Source organism: Pan paniscus, chromosome 18, assembly GCF_029289425.2.
Source record: "Pan paniscus chromosome 18, NHGRI_mPanPan1-v2.0_pri, whole genome shotgun sequence".
Lineage (NCBI taxonomy): Eukaryota > Metazoa > Chordata > Mammalia > Primates > Hominidae > Pan > Pan paniscus.
The window spans coordinates 98,717,715-98,734,645 of NC_073267.2; the positions used below are offsets into that span (position 1 = coordinate 98,717,715).

The 16,931-nt window shown below is 58.0% G+C and overlaps 1 protein-coding gene and 1 long non-coding RNA gene across 4 annotated transcripts in view; one reads left to right on the top strand and one right to left on the bottom strand.

Annotated features, from left to right (window-relative positions):
* CBFA2T3 (CBFA2/RUNX1 partner transcriptional co-repressor 3) overlaps positions 1-4,823 on the bottom strand; it is a 69,113-nt gene extending 64,290 nt beyond the window's left edge. The window contains exon 1 of one of the 3 annotated variants that reach the window (XM_034940916.3): positions 4,805-4,823. The gene's annotated coding sequence lies outside the window, so the exon portion shown is untranslated. Of the gene's footprint in view, positions 1-4,053; positions 4,399-4,804 lie in introns of those variants that run through there. The other 2 variants (XM_034940915.3, XM_034940917.3) reach the window with 2 other exon arrangements.
* Positions 1,893-15,890, top strand: LOC117976169 (atherin). The gene is made up of 4 exons (XR_008621304.2): positions 1,893-3,605; positions 4,337-4,579; positions 4,790-4,910; positions 13,035-15,890. It is a non-coding gene; the product is annotated as an atherin (long non-coding RNA).
* Positions 15,891-16,931: the final 1,041 nt, after the last annotated feature.

The window sequence follows — 16,931 nt, forward strand, 5'->3', positions numbered from 1 at the left end:
AGACAAGCAAAGCCCTTGCCTGCATTTGCTCTTGGCTAAGGCGGCCCTCCCAGGCCTGCCCGATGGGCTGTTTCCCGCAGCACAGCCTGGGCTCCGCTGAAAGGAGGGTCCCGGCCTGCGGAACCGCAGAAGCAGAACCAGGCCTTCTCACTCTGCCCAGGAAAGTCAGGGGGTGGAGAATAAAACCCCCAGGAAAGGATCTGGGGTGTGGTTCACTGACGCAGGCATTCCCAGAGAGACTGAGCCACGAGGTGGACGAACAGCGTGGTGTCTACCCAACCTGGCCCTGACACCACGGATGGTGACGCTGTCGTGAGCCTCCCTCTGAGCTGCCTTCAAGCGGCCTGCACCTCCCTAGCCAGTACCCCAGCAGTTGTGTTTCCACCCCCTCCTGCCCCTGCGAGGCAGCGGGTCCCAGCCCACAGTGTGCACTGGACTCTGCACACTCCCGGCCCACTCCCTGCCATGCCCACGCTGGCCCTCCCGCGTCAGAACTCACTGGGAAGTTCCAGGGGCCTGACCACCCCGGATGTGTCGCAGGCAGAGCCCCGTGGTACCCACCCGCGTCGGGCTCCTGCACTGTGAGCTAGGAACCTCTGTGGGCCTCGGCTTCCCAGTCTGGAAAGTGGGGCAGCAGCAGTGCCCTCAGGGCTGGCTGCCCTGAGGATCCAGTGCAGGGCCTGGGTGCCTCTCACTGCATGTGACTCTGCCCCCGCCTGGTATGGAGTAGGTGTTCGATCAATACTTGCCCAGGGAATGAGCACTGGGGACAGGCACTTTTTGTCCTGTAAGTGAAATGGTGGCAAAGCCACCCTCCGGCATTGACAAATTGTAGAGTTTGGGTCCTTTCCGTCCCCAGGGGCCTGGGGCCAGGCTGGGAGGTGACATTGGTTGCCTGGATGTGGATTTCTATGAACAGCGGATGCTATGTCTGTGATAATAGCCGGGCAATGTTCCAGTGGCTTCTGGAGGGTCTTCAGCAACAACGACCTCCCTCCCTTGCACAGCAGGGCAGGAAGCAGAGGTGGGGCTGGCCAGAGGTGCAGGACTAGAGCAGCTGGGACGAGGCTGGCCTTGGGGCTCCATGACCCAGGCAGGGCAGAGGTCAAGTTCTCCCACCCGTGCCCTGACCCCAGATGGGCCCCAGGGCCTGTGTCCAGGTGAGGGCTTTTGCACCTACAGTGCCAACCCCGAGTCATGACCGAGCCCTCAGCCACCAGATCCCCCAGCCCCTTGGGGGTGCTCAGGTGCTCTAAGAATGTGGCCCGGCAGGCTGGGGATGGGGACCGACGGCACGGGCAAAGGAACGCCCGGGCAGGGCTGGACAGGGACTGGGCGGGGCTGGACAGGGGCCTGGAGACACTCGCTGCAGCCCGCCATCAGACTGGCTCCCTGCATGACCTGTGGAGTGACTGTACCCCTCCCGGCGTCGGAGACGGGGAACGCTCCACGGCCCTCGTGGGTGTTACAGGGACGCGACAGTGCGTGTAAGCCCCAGCGCTGTTGTAGGCTCTAAGACCCACCCAGGAAGGCTCCACCACCCTGTGAGCAGGAGACACAGGCCACAGGCAGGCAGTGCAGCAAGTGCGGGCCGGGAGAGCAGCCCCATAGAGATGCCACCGCCTTCACCTGTGGCACCACTAACAAAGCCCTGCTAGTCCCTCCATGCTGGGTCTGAACACCCGCGTGGCACACACAGCACTGGGGCACACTGCTGCTCCCCCCATGCTGGGTCTGAACACCCGCGTGGCACACACGGCACTGGGGCACGCTGAAGTTGCTTCTGGTTCCTCCCTGCCAGGGAAGGAAATTCAGAGCCACTTAATTCAAGCACCATCCTTCCACCCTGGCACTGTGGGAGGCTGAGGATGAATCAGAAAACCCCAAAGTCAACCTGCTAACGGTGCAGCAGGGAAGGGGGAGGCCAGCGGAGAGCCCCAAGATGGTTCCAGAAGCTGGCAGGGAAATGCCTCACCCACCTCACACCCTCCCTGCCACCCCAGAGGCGGCAGCGGCGAGGCCCGGCCCTCCCCAGTGCAGCCCTGAGGGCTGGGATGTTGGGGATTAGTGACCCAGCCTGCCGGCAGCATCTCCAGATCCTCGCGTAGGGAGAAAAATTAATTTCTTCCAGTCATGCAGAAATGAAAATACGTGGAGCCAAACCAGAGAGATTTCCTGGAGGTGGTAACTGAATTACGCGGATAGCGGGCGGCAGGGGAAGAGCTCGGGGGGGCTCGGGCGGCTGGCGTGTGGCTTCGTAGCCCCAGAGGATTCTGGAAGGAGATGTCTGGGGAAAGCCCTCCCACTCACCAGCCCTGGCTTCACAGGTGGCGAAAGCACGGCCCCAGCACCACGAACCACTCATGTGAACTTCCCTTCTCCCCTGTCACTAGAGGATCCGAGCACATCCCAGGAGAGATGGAGCCTGCCGGAAGACTGATCCTGATGCGATACTCTCTTCCCTCCCTGAGCCCCAATCTCGGGTGGAGGCCACATCTGTTCCTCCTGCTCTGGGCGCTTCTTCCTTTCTGTTTCCCTTTCAGTGTGGAAGAGTGGCCACTTGCCCAGCAGGACGGTCCCAAATAGCATGGCTTTTCCAGGCACGGTGCTGTCGGCCGCACAGAACAGGACCCTCCCGGCAGCTCCGGCTTGCACAGCATCCGCCTGTCTGGCCCCTGTGGAAGTTTCTGACTCCCAAAGCCCAGACTGGAGCGGGGGCAAAGGACACAGCCCGACCCCAGAGGCACACAGAGCCAGCCCTCCACGGACGAACGTGCCCAGGAACCGTGGGCTGGGCCTTCCTGCCTCCTCCCCTGCCGGGAAAGCGATGCCAGGGGCAGGTGAGGGTCGGAAGCGCTCAGGCCCAGCCCTCGCCCCTTCAGGTCTGGGGGACACAGTGGAGTCCCAGCCTCAAGAAGTTTCCCCAACCTCTCAGCAACTTGAAGAGCAATGCCAGGTACCGAAAAACCGGCCCCTGCCCCTTATCCCCGGCCGACCCGTCCGCCGAGGTGGCTGCCCTGGGAACCTCCTGTTCCTCGTCCAGGAGAGGAAACGCACACCCGGGCCGGACGCACAGAAGCCGCACCCTGGCTGGGGCCACAAGCCTGACAGCTACCGACAAGCCCCCACCCACAGGAGCACGCGACGTGCTCTCTTTTCAAGGGAAAGGTTTTTCTTCCTGGGCCCTGGAATGGGCCTGAAGTCAGCCAGCCTCAGCCCACAGGGTGAATGAGGGGTGGGCACAGCCCGGCCGCGGCCCCAGCACACACGGGCGGACGCAGGGGCGGGGGAGCGCCAGCCCCGCAGTGTGTTCGGAGCCCAGCGGCTCTGAGTCGCCGCCACCAGCCTGGCCGCCTTCTGCTCCACGTAAGTGAAGTCAGCCGTCTAGGGCTGCGTTTCCAGCCATCTGTCCCTCCACAGAGGCTCACACCTCCCTCCCCGCTGTTCCCACAGCCTGGCTCGGGGCCTGCCCAACACAGATGGACGCTTCCCAAAGGCTGTGCGCGCCATCGCTGCCACCCGGCTGTGCCGAGGCCCGCGGCTGTCAGGACCCCAGGGACCGCACGCCAGGCAGGGTCCAGGACCCCCAGCGCGGACCACCTTTAGCCTGCGGGGCAGCGCCGGGGACCCGGGCAGGAGAGAGAGGAGCAGGAGGGAGCTCTGGACCCTCCTCCCCAGACCGGCCGCCGCCACCTCTGCCTCTCCCAGGGCCGCCCTCGGCCTCCCCACTCCCGGGTCTCCGTCACGCGGGCCGCGGGGCCTTTGTTAGGAAAACCGGGCGGCCCCAGGGGAGCCCGCGAGACTCCCAGCGCCCGGGCGCGTCGTTCCCCCCGAAGTTTCGCCGCAGCCCCCGCAGGTCAGGCTCTGCTCACGGGGGGCTGCGCTCAGCCCGGATGGGTGGGCGCTGGGCCGGCTAGCTCCACCCTGCCGTGGGCACCAACTTTGAAAACGGCCCGTGCGCTCGGCGCGGCTGCGGTGCAGATCCGGGAACGGCAGCCGCGGGCGGAGTCGGGGTAGAGCGGCGGCGGCGCGCGGGGCGGACACGGCACTTACGGTCGGGGGGTCCGGGGGATCCGGCGGGCGGCGGACGGCGCACACTCGCGACTCGGTCCGGGAGTCGCTGCTCCTTCCAGCTTGGTCCCCGCCTCCACGACTCAGGGGCGGCTGCGCGCTGTCTTCTGGCGCCGCACCGGGCTCAGGCGCGCGGCGGGGCTGGGGCGCGCGGGGCGGCCGCCTGGGCCATGCCGGGGACTCGGCTCCGGCCACCCCGCGCGGGAACAAAGCGCGCACCCCGCCCGGGGCGGTCTCCGGCCTCCGCGGCCCGCGCCGGGTCCAGCCGCCGCGCCTGTGGCTCCAACGCCGCGCGCTCGCCCGAGAGTCTCACGGGGCCCCGCGGCCCCCGCCCCGCGCGCTCCGCCTCCGCCTCCTGCCCCCCGCCGCCGCCGCTGCGCCACCTGCCTCCCGCCCGGCGCCCATGGCGCTCAGCTCCGCCCCGGGGCGCCGGCCTGGAGAGGGGCTCCCCGCCGCCGAGAGCCGCCCCCAACGCCTCCGCCACCGGGGCGCGCCCTAAGAACTGGCCGTGGGGGCCGGGGCTGTGCGGAGTGGCGGGAGCGGGGAGAGGGGAGAGGGGCGCGGGGAGGGGGGCGAGGGGCGCGCCGCCTCCTGCGGGGGACGGCGCGGGGAGGCGCAGGCGAGGGCGCGCGAAGAGGTTGAGGGGCGCGGGCGCCGTGTAGGGGGCGCGGCTCTGGGGGGCGGCCCCCGCCTGCGCCCACCCTCTCCGCCTCCGCAGGCCGCGCACACCCACCTCGCAGCAGTCGGCGGCCGCGGGCCTCGCAGCTTTAGAGCCGCGGCTTCTGGCGGCCGCGCGGGAGGCTAAACGGGAGTTGGGGGGTGTGTGGGGGGGTGGGGAGGTGGGGAGTTGGGGGGGAAGTCGCTCCTTCGGCCGCCGCCCCCGTCCCCCGCCCCACGCTCGCCCCCAGCGCGGCGCCCGGCCCGGCCCGGCCCGGGGCCACCTCCGTGCGTGGCCGGCAGGGGTCGCGCTCCCCCCGCTCAGCCTTCCGGGCGGGTCCGATGCGAAGCCCTCGCTTCCCGCTGGTCCCGGGGCCAGGTCATTTGCATACACTTTGCATTCATTTGCATATCGTGCGTTTCATGTCCACCTGCAGAAACGCCCCGAGCCGCTGCTCTGGCCTCTCCGCACTTTCTCTGCCGGCAGGCCCCCTCCCCCGCCCGCTTTGCCTTTCCCTAAAGTACTTTGTGGCGTGTCTGGCGCGTTTGCCTGCTTAGTACATTTTAGTAAAATTGGCGCCTTTTCCCTGTTTCCTGCCCCAACTCACACGTGCTCTTATTTTAGACACAAGCGGCTGGGGGGCCCAGGCGTCACCATTAGGAGACACAAGAGGCCAGACCTTCAGAGCAGCAGGGCCTTGGTTTGCCCTCATTTCGCATAAATTTTGCATGTGAAGGTCCGAGGTCCCCAATCCCCAATATAAAAATATAGCAACGTGCGAAACATGGCCCATTCCAGCTTTGTGCCGCGGGCCTTTTCCCCCCACCCCTCGTCCCTCTCATGGACTTGGCTCTACCCACCTGAGCTGGCAGAGGAAGGGGACAGAAACCCAGAACGGGGGCTCCGTGAGGGGGAGGACAGCACCATGTCCTCCTGCAGCCCCTGGGCAGCGGTCTGGTCAGCTGGGTCACTAACCGCAGTGTGGCCCAGCCAGTTCCTCCAGCTCCTGGCTGTGGGAAGTGCTGTCTGAAGCCCGCCAGACTCCGTGAAAATTGTGACACAAACGCCAAGCACCTTCATTCTCCTGGTTTTCAGACTGTGCTTAACATGGTGCTCGCCCATGTGGCTCAGCCCAGTCCTTGTGGAATGGAGGGGGGGTTCTGAGCCCACCCCACAGAACAGTGTGAGTCCCCATGCGTTGGGTGTGTTGCCTAAGGTTACCGATTTTATGCTCGAAATTTATCCATCCTGGCTCCCTGGCTTCATGGACTCTGAGGCACAGTGGATTTTAAGATGCACCATTATTTTATGTGCCACTAAGAAAGGAAAACATTCTGCCGGTGATAATCCTAAAACGCCCCCAGGTTTCAGAGATTTTACAAAGCAACATAAACGTGGGAGTGGGGGCAGGTGGGAGAATTCAGCAGCGAACCACCCTGAAGTCAGTCGGGTTGTGAGCTCAACAATGCCTGCGGCAGCTGTGGCTTCCCACAGGGCCCGGGAGCAGAAGCTGGCCTGGACCTGGGCCGGAAGCCCTCGCCCAGCACCAGCGGCACGTCCGTGGTCTCGGTTCTCTGGACCGCAGGCTTCGGGTGTTAAGTGACCAGTTGCAACATCTCTGACTTACACAGGGTGCTCACAACCATTTGAGGAGTGACAGACCTGAAGGCACTGAAGATACCACTGCAGCCATCAGACACCACAACCCAGGCGCTGCACCTGCCCCACCACAGCCCCTCCTCCCTACTCAGGAGAGCCGCGGTGGCATGGTAGAGAAGAAAGGGATATCGCAGGCAGGAGGGCTTCCTTTAGTGCTGTGAGTGGGTCAGCCTGACACCTAGCCCAGCGGTCACAGGGTGGTCAGATGGTCCTGGCAGTAGCTGGCACAGAGCTGGGCACCGTCTCTGCATTTCCCCCCGTGCTGTGCGGATGCTCCCGGAACGCCCATTTTACAGGTGGAGAGGCTGAGCCTCTCAGCCACACGGACTTCCTGCAGCCTTTTCTAAGAACTGGTTTCTTGCCCTGGATGCGGCCAAGTCACAGCTCCTGGGCATTTCGAGGGGACATTTAAGGAGGAGACTCCCAGCCCTATGTGAAAGATGTCTGCAGTCTGTCCGACAAGGCCAGCGTCACCTGTGCGGGAGACAGACCACGGGCGAGCAAGACCTCGGAGGGCCACACTCAGGGCTCGGGAGGGGGCAGAGCCGTGGAGGAGGGAGCTCGAGGGTGCGCCCATGGAGCTCCCAGTGTGTCGCTGTCTGTAGAGGCAGGAGCTCAATTCACTTAAAAGAAACCACCACGGCCGGGTGCGGTGGCTCACGCCTGTAGTCCTAGCACTTTGGGAGGCCAAGGCGGGCGGATCACGAGGTCAGGAGATTGAGACCGTCCTGGCTAACACAGTGAAACCCTGTCTCTACTAAAAATACAAAAAATTAGCCGGGCGTGGTTGCAGGTGCCTGTAGTCCCAGCTACTCGGGAGGCTGAGGCAGGAGAATGGCCTGAACCCGGGAGGCGGAGCTTGTAGTGAGCCGAGATCACGCCACTGCACTCCAGCCTGGGTGACAGAGCGAGACTCCATCTCAAAAAAAAAAAAAAAAAAAAAAAAAGGAAACCACCTCCCCTCCTCATGGCATGGCAGCGTTTCCAAGTAAAGTTGACTCCCCATCAGCATCTGGTGCCCCGATCACACACCCATGGAAGCCCTGGGAGACCATGCCTGGCTCTAGGGCCCGCGGCGCACAGCGGGGCAGCCCCAGGTTTGCTGACCTGTGCTGGGTGTGCCTCTGAGGCCCCACCCTGCTGCCCTCAGGAAAACAACTGCAGCCTTCTGTCCTGCCAACTGCACTTCTGGCCATCCTGATCCCCCTCCCCAAAGGGCGGCACCCACATCTGATTTCCCTCTCAACCACCCAACAGTGCCCAGCTCAAGGTTTGGATAAAGATGCAGTTTATAAACACTTGCCACAGGCGTCCCTGCACTGTCACCTCCCCGCAGTCATGGCCCCTTCTTCTGATACCAGGTGAGACTCGCTGTCTGTGGGGCCCTGGTCAAAGGGCAGGCGCTAGGCCCTCTCATGTGCCCTCTGTGACCCTAGGAGGTAGGTCTTGCCACCAGCCTTGTTTGCCAGAGGAGAACACCGGGACCCAGAAAGCTTGAGTAATCTCAGAACACCGGCTGGTCTTTGGCAGAGCTGGGGTCCTGCCAGGCCAGCGTGGTCCAGCGGGAGGCCAGGCCATCACCGTTGCTGACCTTCAGAAAATAGTTCTGAGCACTATAGACTCTCACACATTTTCTGTTATAACTAAAACTCTGCAACAAAAGTTTAGATAGCTGCCAAGAATAGAAAGTCTGATACACTCTAGGTATAGATATTTTAAAATAAGCGGGTAGCTAATGGATTCTAGATAGAATAGCAATTTGATAGCCACTGTCGTTCATTAAAAATATCTGAATAAACTCTTCTTAAACACCTGCATTTTCACTCAGCTCCCTACCTAGAACAGTGAGTTTTTAAATATAACACCAAAAGCATGATGCATACAATAAAAATTTGGCAGGTTGGATTTCATTAAAATTTCATACTTCGGCTCTGCAAAAGACACTATGAAGAGAATGAAAAGACAGGCCATAGACTGGGAGAAAATATTTGGGAAACACATATCTGATAAACAACTGTTATCTAAAATATACAAAGAACTCTTAAAACCAAACCATAAGAAAACAAACAGCCCCATTAAAAATGAGCAAAAGATCTGAATAGACACCTCATCAGAGAAGAGATCTAGAAGATGATCTGGCAAATAAGCATAGGAAACGATGCCCAGCAGCCTTGCCACCAGGGAGTGGGCCAGCAAAGCCACGAGAGGCCACGACATGCCTGTTAGAATAACTAAAACTCAACACACCGACAACCCCAGATGCCGGTGAGGATGTGAGGCAACAGGAGCTGTCATTCACTGCCGACGAGAATGCAAGATGGTACAGCCCTTTGGAAGACAGTTTGACTGTTTCTTATGAAACTACACACTCTTACCACGCGACCCAGCATTCACGTTTCTTGGTATTTACCCAAATGAGTTAAAAACTAATGTCCACACAAAACCCTGCACATAAATGTTGATAGAAGTTTCACTCGTTTTTACCAAAACTTAGAAGCGACTGAGACAGCCTTCAATAGGTGAATAGATAAAATACTGTGGCATATGTAGACGATAGAGTATTATCCATGACAAAAGTAGTGAGCTATCAAGCCATGGAAAGTGAACATTGATGGCCGGGTGCGGTGGCTCACACCTGTAATCCCAGCACTTTGGGAGGCCAAAGGGGGCGGATCACCTGAGGTCAGGAGTTCGAGACCAGCCTGGCCAACATGGCAAAACCTCGTCTCTACTAAAAATACAAAAATTAGCTGGGCGTGGTGGCAGTGCCTGTAATCCCAGCTACTTGGGAGGCTGAGACAGGAGAATTGCTTGAACCCAGGAGGCAGAGGTTGTAGTGGCAGTGAGCCAAGATCATGCCACTGCACTCCACCCTGGGCAACAGAGCAAGACTCCATCTCAAAAAGAAAAAAAAAAGTGAATATTGCTAAGAAGTCAATCTGAAAAGGCTATATACTGTCTAATTCCAACTCAATAGCATTCAGGAAAATGTAAAATGATGGAAGTAGTAAAAAGGTCAGTGGTTTTCAGGGGGTTATAGAATAGGGAAGGTTGAGTAGGGAGAGCAGAGAGGTTTGTTTGTTTTTGGAGGCAGAGTCTTGCTCTTGTCTCCCAGACTGGAGTGCAGTGGCATGATCTTGGCTCACTGCAACCTCTGCCTCCCGGGTTCAAGCAATTCTCCTGCCTCAGCCTCCCGAGTAGCTGGGATTACAGGCGCCCACCACCACGCCCAGCTAATTTTTGTATTTTTAGTAGAGACAGGGTTTCACCATGTTGGCCAGGCTGGTCTCGAACTCCTGACCTTATGATCTGCCCACCTCGGCCTCCCACAGTGCTGGGATTACAGACACGAGCCACTGCTTCTGGCCGAGTTTGTTTGTTTGTTTATTTTTAGACAGGGTCTCACTCTGTCTCCCAGGCTGGAGTGCAGTAGCGTGATCACAGCTCACTGCATCCTTTGACCTCCCAGGCTCAACTGATCCTCCCATCTCAGCCCCAGCTAATTTTATATATTTTTTATAGAGACAGGGTTTTGCTGTGTTGCCCAGACTGCACAGAGGATTTTTAGGGCAGTGACACTATTCTGTATGACAGTCTAATGGTAGACACAAGTCATATGCTTGTCTAGACACATAGAATGTAACACCAAGAGAGAAGCCCAATGTAAACTATGGATTTCAGTTAATGAAAAGGTGTCAGTGTTGGTTCATCGGTTGTAACGAATGTATCACACCAGTGCCAGGTGCAATGTAGGGACCCCCCACTAGGGAACAAGCCGGAAAGAGTAATGAGAACTCGGCGCTTTCCGCCCAGTTGTCCTGTAAACCCAGAACCACGCTAAAGAATAAAATCTATTAACTTAAAAAATTCAGTAGACAAAAATGAGGATATCAATGACATTTTATTTGCCGTTTAAAAGACAGATACAAACAGACTCTTCTGCAGCGCCTGAATCTCTACATGGCCCTTCTCTCCCTTAATGCCTCCTTCCATTCTACCCAGCTGATTTTTATCCTAATATGTTTTCATGTTTGAAAGTCTTTTGATTCCCCTATCGTACAAAACTAGGTACATAGTGGGAATGTCAAGATTTAAACATTTTCCTATGTTAAAATTTATTTCCTGGGCTGGATTATCGTTATAATTATTGGTAGTATACAACCGATACAAACAATGTGAATGTATTACACATTTTGAGAACTAATAAGGATACAAAGTAGGCTGGGCTTGGTGGCTCACACCTGTAATCCCAATGCTTTGGGAGGCCAAGGAAGTAGGATCGCTTGAGCCCAGGAGTTCAAGACCAGCCTGGGCAACATAGCAAGACCTCATCTCTACAAATAATAAAAAAGTTAGCCGGGTGTGGCGGTGCGTGCCTGTAGTCCCAGCTACTCAGGGGGCTGAGGCAGTGGGATTGCTTGAGCCCAAGAGGTTGAGGCTGCAGGGAGCTATGATCACGCTACTGCACTCCAGCCTGGGTGATGGAACGAGACCCTGTCTCAAAAATAAAAATAAAGATACAAAGTAAATTTTTGTTGGAAGACATCTCGTGAAAGGAGGGAGGGGCACTTTTTGGTAGTAGTTTGTGTATTCATGCATGAATAATACTGCCAGAAAAAGACAGGATTTGACATTAATTCCATTCCCGTGGTGGGTGTTTAATGTGAAAGCCAGAGAATCTTCAGTCCCATAAATAACTCGATCAGAACGGGAGCTGTGTCCTAACCATCTCACTGTGACCTCCTTCTGAGAGTCAGATGCCGCAAGCCACGTGGTGATTGGTCATCAAAGTCATTTTTAATAACTATCAGCTGACAAATCGGTTCTGTCGCCCCTCAATTCTGTTTCATGCAAACACAAGAAATCAGCAGGTTGCAGCAGAGACACATTCGTGGTGAGTGGGGAGCTGGGGGCAAGGCACCAGGCTGGCCCCAGGCAGAGAGACATTGGTCTTTCTTGGGGAACTGGGAGAGGGTGACTGTGCAGGGGTAGCTGGGAAAAGGACCCACACTGGCCCAAGCAGGTTCTGCCTTGGCCATCAGCCTTGGCCATCTGGTGTGGGAACCAGATGACGCAGCTTCAAGTTGCCCACAAGGTCAAGGAGGCCCTCCCAGAGGCAGGGAGGAACCCTAAAGCAGAGGGAGTCCGGGCTCCGGACAGGAGGCTTCCCTGCCTCAGGAGTGTCTCTTGGCTTTCTCCCCTGGCTCACATCGGCATCGCTGCTTTTGCAGAATGAGGTTTCCTAATTGTGAAGTGGCTTCATTCACGTATTCATTTCTTTCTTCCTTCACTCTCCATATCCAATAGAAGGTAAGTTACTGAAGCTTGCCAAACCTCAGTTTTTCCAGTAAAACGGGGCTAAGAGCTGGCTGGCCTACACATTTGCAATGTGGCCCAAAGACAAGTTCAGAGTTCTCTCTTGTCTTTGTTGAACTTCACACGAGAACCAGGCCAAGCACAAACAGTTGGAGATCGGAAGTGTCCCGTAGGAAAACCAGCCAGTGCACGTGTGTAAAAGGGAGTGTGGATGGGATTGAGGTGGTATTTAAAATCCCTGGAGAAGCACAAACTCGCCGGTAGATGGTGTCAGGACAACTGCCCCATGTGGGGAAAATGAATTATATACTCCTTACTTCACTTGGAAAAATAAACTCCACTTGGGTTAAAGAATAAAATGTGAAAAACTGGAACAGTGAAAGGATTAGGAGAAAAAAGCAGAGCATTTATATAATACCACTTTAAAATTAAGGCAGCCGAGAAACTCTGAAAAAATTTTAAGAAGCTGGAGGGGTTTGGCCGTGTAGGCACGAGCAACTTCCATGTCCTGAAAGAGACAGGGGACCCTGATAAGAGATGGGCTGGGAGGCTGGGCGCGGCGCCTCACGGGTGTAATCCCAGCACTTTGGGAGGCCGAGGAGGGCAGATCACTTGAGGTCAGCAGTTCAAAACCAGCCTGGCCATCATGACGAAACCCTATCTCTACCAAAAATACAAAAATTAGCCAGGTGTGATGGTGTGTGCCTGTAGTCCCAGCTATTCGGGAGGCTGAAGCAGCAGAATCACTTGAACCCAGGAGGCGGAGGTTACAGTGAGCTGAGATCGAGTCACCTGCACTCCAGCCCGGGTGACAGAGCGAGACTCTGTCTCAAAAAAAAAAGAAAAAAAGAAAGAAGATGGGCTGGGAGTGGGTGTGGGGACAAACGACAGTGGCCCCAGCACACAAACATTGCTGCAGAGAAGAACAATACAAGCACTCAAAATAACGCTCAACAAACTTCATGAGTAGGCAAATCCCACAAGAAGAAAACAAAAGGGGCCAGACACAGTAGCTCACGCCTGTAGTCCCAGCACTTTGGGAGGCCGAGGCAGGCGGACCACTTAGGGTCAGGAGTTCAAGACCCGCCTGGCCGACATGGCGAAACCCCGTCTCTACTAAAACACAAAAATTAGCTGGGCGTGGTGGTGGGTGCCTGTAATCCCAGCTATTGGGGAGGCTGAGGCAGGAGAATCACTTCAACCCGGGAGGCAGAGGTTGCAATGAGCCAAAATGGTGCCACTGCACTCCAGCGTGGGTGACAGAGTGAGATTCTGTCTGAAAAAAAAAGAAAAGAAAACGAAGGAACGATAACCCCCGCCACTCTCGAAGTCACACGGCTTCCCTGCTTCTCTTCCTCATGCCTGGCCCCCTCCCCTCCTCTCCTGTCTCTCTTCACCTCTCTTTATCTGGATCTGTCTGTGCTTGTTATGCGTTTCCCTGTTCTCCAGGGCAGGAACCACATCGGTCTGTTCACCCGTCCCCTGGACCGGCACCGGCACAGAGGGTCAGAGTGTTGGCACCTGTCTTCCGGGTCTGTTCACCCGTCCCCTGGACCGGCACCGGCACAGAGGGTCAGAGTGTTGGCACCTGTCTTCCGGGTCTGTTCACCCCTCCCCTGGACTGGCACCGGCACAGAGGGTCGAGTGTTGGCACCTGTCTTCCGGGTCTCCATCCCTCCCTTTGTTTGTTGAGTGACTGCATGTTCTCATTTCCTTATCATACAGTTCTACGAGAGGTATCATTATCCCCATCTTATTTTATTTTCACCTTCTTTTCTGTTACCTGTATGTTTGAATTTTCCTGTAAGTATTTTTGTTTCATCTTTGCTTTTTTAAATTAAAAAAATCAGTTTTAAAATTGCACCTGTGGTACAAAATCAGGGTGGCGACCAGGTTGCTGCCATTCCGTCCCCTCGGGTCTGTGGCTTCTCAGCTCCAGCTCGGGTCACAGACCTGCTGCCACGGCCCCAGGGTGGGCACAGGGCTAGCAGGACAGTCATGCAGGCAGCCACGGCCCCAGCGATTGGTCCAGGAGGAGGGCAGGTGACCACACGCGGCCAATCACAATCCTTCCCTGGGAGTTTTTGAACTGGAACAAGAGAGGAAGGACCTCTTCTTTGATCTGCGTGGGAGGCAAGCCCAGTGTGGCCTGTACAGCTGCTGGGAAGAGAAGGTGGGCAGAGCTGCCGAGGGTGTGCTAATGGTTGGGTCTGTGGGGCCTGAAACCGGTGCCCCTGCCCATCCTATAGTTTGGTGCTTGAGCCAGCACAGTCCCAGGTCTCCCTGACGCCTCCGAGCTGGGTTTCTGTCACTTGCAGCTGCAGCATTCTGGCACAGACCCTTGGCCCAGGACCCCTGTGCAGAGGTGGGTTTGGGTCTCCCTGGCCCCAGCAGCCCCAGGAGCCTGTGAGATCTAAGCCGGAAGCTGCTCTGGGCACCTGAGTGCTGACAGCCCGAGTGATGGGAACAAGCCCGCTGCTATGCAGAGACAGAGAGACTAATTTTTATCAGCCAGATACCTGGCCAGGCCCCAGGGTGGACAATCTCCAAACCGCATGCATCCCGGCACTGACAAAGCCGTCTATCATCGCTGGAGCCAGGACATCCGGTGAGGCTCTGCTAGGCCACGGGGTGAGGGAGCTGCCGCCCTCCAGTCCTTCTCCCGTGGGGCACCGAGACGACTTTCAGCAAGACAAATGCCCAGGCCACAGGGTGAGGGAGCTGCAGCCCTCCAATCCTTCTCCTGCGGGGCACTGAGATGGCTTTCAGCAGGACAAATGCCCAGGCCATGGGGTGAGGGAGCTGCCGCCCTCCAATCCTTCTCCCACGGGGCACCGAGACGGCTTTCAGCAAGACAAATGCGGCCCTGCCACTCCCTGACCGAGATAAAGTCTCAGCTCCTGAGCCTGGGGTGCGTGCTGCTCACCCCCACCGCCTCTCTGAGCTCCAGCCTCACAGGCACACACCGCTCCCCTGCCCAGAACATTCTGCCCACAGACTCCTCTTAGCCTCAGGTCCCTGCTGAGTGGCCATTCCTGCTGGGAGGCAGGAATTCCCTGATCTACCCTTCCTGAGTCTGGGAGAGACGCCTCCCGTACCCCCACGACAGCCCATCACAATTGTTCACGGATCTCTGTGTTCTCCCTCAACAAATACTTGGTGGACACCCTGGAGCCACAGCTCAAGGCTTCCTTCCCCCCCACCCCCGCACGCTGGGGACGGCATGTCCAGGACCCCCACGCAGGGCCTGCGTCGAGACGGCATGTCCAGGACCCCCACGCAGGGCCTGCGTCGAGACGGCATGTCCAGGACCCCCACGCAGGGCCTGCGTCGAGACGGCAGGTCCAGGACCCCCACGCAGGGCGTGTGTCGAGACGGCATGTCCCGCCATCGGGTTTGCTGCTGAATGAGCAGATGATCTAATGAGTGACCGTCCTCACCCACGAGAAAAAACACAACCTGGTCTCCATCTGCTGGTTAGATCGGCCCCCAGTCCTGCTGGCCCCAGCAATGACAGAGGAGGAGGAAAGAGCAGTGCCGTGCCTCGGCTGGGCCATCGCTTCTCTCCCTCAGCTGGGTTTGTCATGCTCAGCCAGACCCGCTCCTGGTGGAGAGGCCGAGTGACCCTCATTTCTGCCTTTGCATCCCTTTCTTCCAGGGCCTGCGGGGCTGACAGGCACACAGCCAGTGGTGAGGGTTCACGGAAGAACGAAGGAAGGAGTGAGCGTGGGGAGAGCCAGCCAGGCTCCCCATGTCCACCCAGATGGTGAGCTGGCCCTGCCCTGGAGACACTGTGTCCAGAGGCCAGCAGAGCTCTCAAAACGGTTCCCACAGCTCCCGGCGGAGCCCTCAAAATGGTCCCCACAGCTCCCAGCGGAGCCCTCAAAATGGTCCCCACAGCTGCCGCCCACTCTTGGGACCCTGAGTGTGGGGAGGCTGGGGTTGAGCAGTGGGGATCAGGATCTGGCAGGATCGGAATGTAGGGGCCTGGGGGCTCCCGGCTGGGGACAGCGCCAGCAGGAGTGGCCGGGACAATGGCGAGGTGAGGTGTCTGCTCCCGGGCTGTGTGTGGCTTGGATGCCAAAGCGCCTTTTGCTGTATTCGGCACCCTGAGACCCTTATGTCTGCCTATTGAAGGCACAGTTTACTTCTGGGAAAATAAACATTTGGGTTTATTTCGCTGTGACTGCACCCCCTGAATCTTAATCATATGTGTCTCTGGGTTTCCCTTAAGGGGGATAGCTCCCCTTAAGATGACTTTGAGGCTGCCATGGGCCTTGTCACCTGTGTTGGGCTGGTGAGGACAGGGACAGAGATGCCCACAGAGCAGGTGGGCTGTGCTCCTGCCCTGGGCAATTGAGGGCAGGTGGCCTCTAACAGCTGACACCATGTCAGGACAGTGGCTACCTAGCAGGAGGCTCTTTCATCTAGAGTCCTGGTCCTTCATGCCTGGGTGTGGTCATGGCCCCTCTACAGCTGCCAGTCAGAGAACTGCCCAGGAGCTCCCACTCCTCCTCTGAAGACCCCAAATCTCACCACTGACCAAGATAGTCCCCTGACCACAGTGGGCTCCCCCAGCCACCACGATGGTACCCCAACTGCTATGAAAGGTCCCCTGACCACAACAGGCACCCTGTCCACCATGATAGGCCAGCCACCCATCTACTCTGACAGCCCCCTTCCCCGACAGCCCTGCCCAAGTCTCCTGACCCACCCAAGGGTCCTGACCCCACCCAAGGCTCCTGACCCCAGCTAAGGCTCCTGACCTCAGCCAAGGCTCCTGACCCTACCCAAGACTCCTGACCCTACCCAAGAGTCCTGACCCCACCCAAGGCTCCTGACCCCAGCCAAGGCTCCTGACCCCAGCCAAGGATCCTGACCCCGCCCAAGGCTCCTGACCCTGCCCAAGGCTCCTGACCCCAGCCAAGGCTCCTGACCCCAGCCAAGGCTCCTGACCTCAGCCAACGCTCCTGACCCTACCCAAGGCTCCTGACCTCAGCCAAGGCTCCTGACCCCACCCAAGGTTCCTGACCTCAGCCAAGGCTCCTGACCCCACCCAAGGCTCCTGACCTCAGCCAAAGCTCCTGACCCTACCCAAGACTCCTGACCCCACCCAAGGCTCCTGACCCCAGCCAAGGCTCCTGACCCCACCCAAGGCTTCTGACCCCACCCAAGGCTTCTGACCCCAGCCAAGGCTCCTGACCCACCCAAGGGTCCTGACCCACCC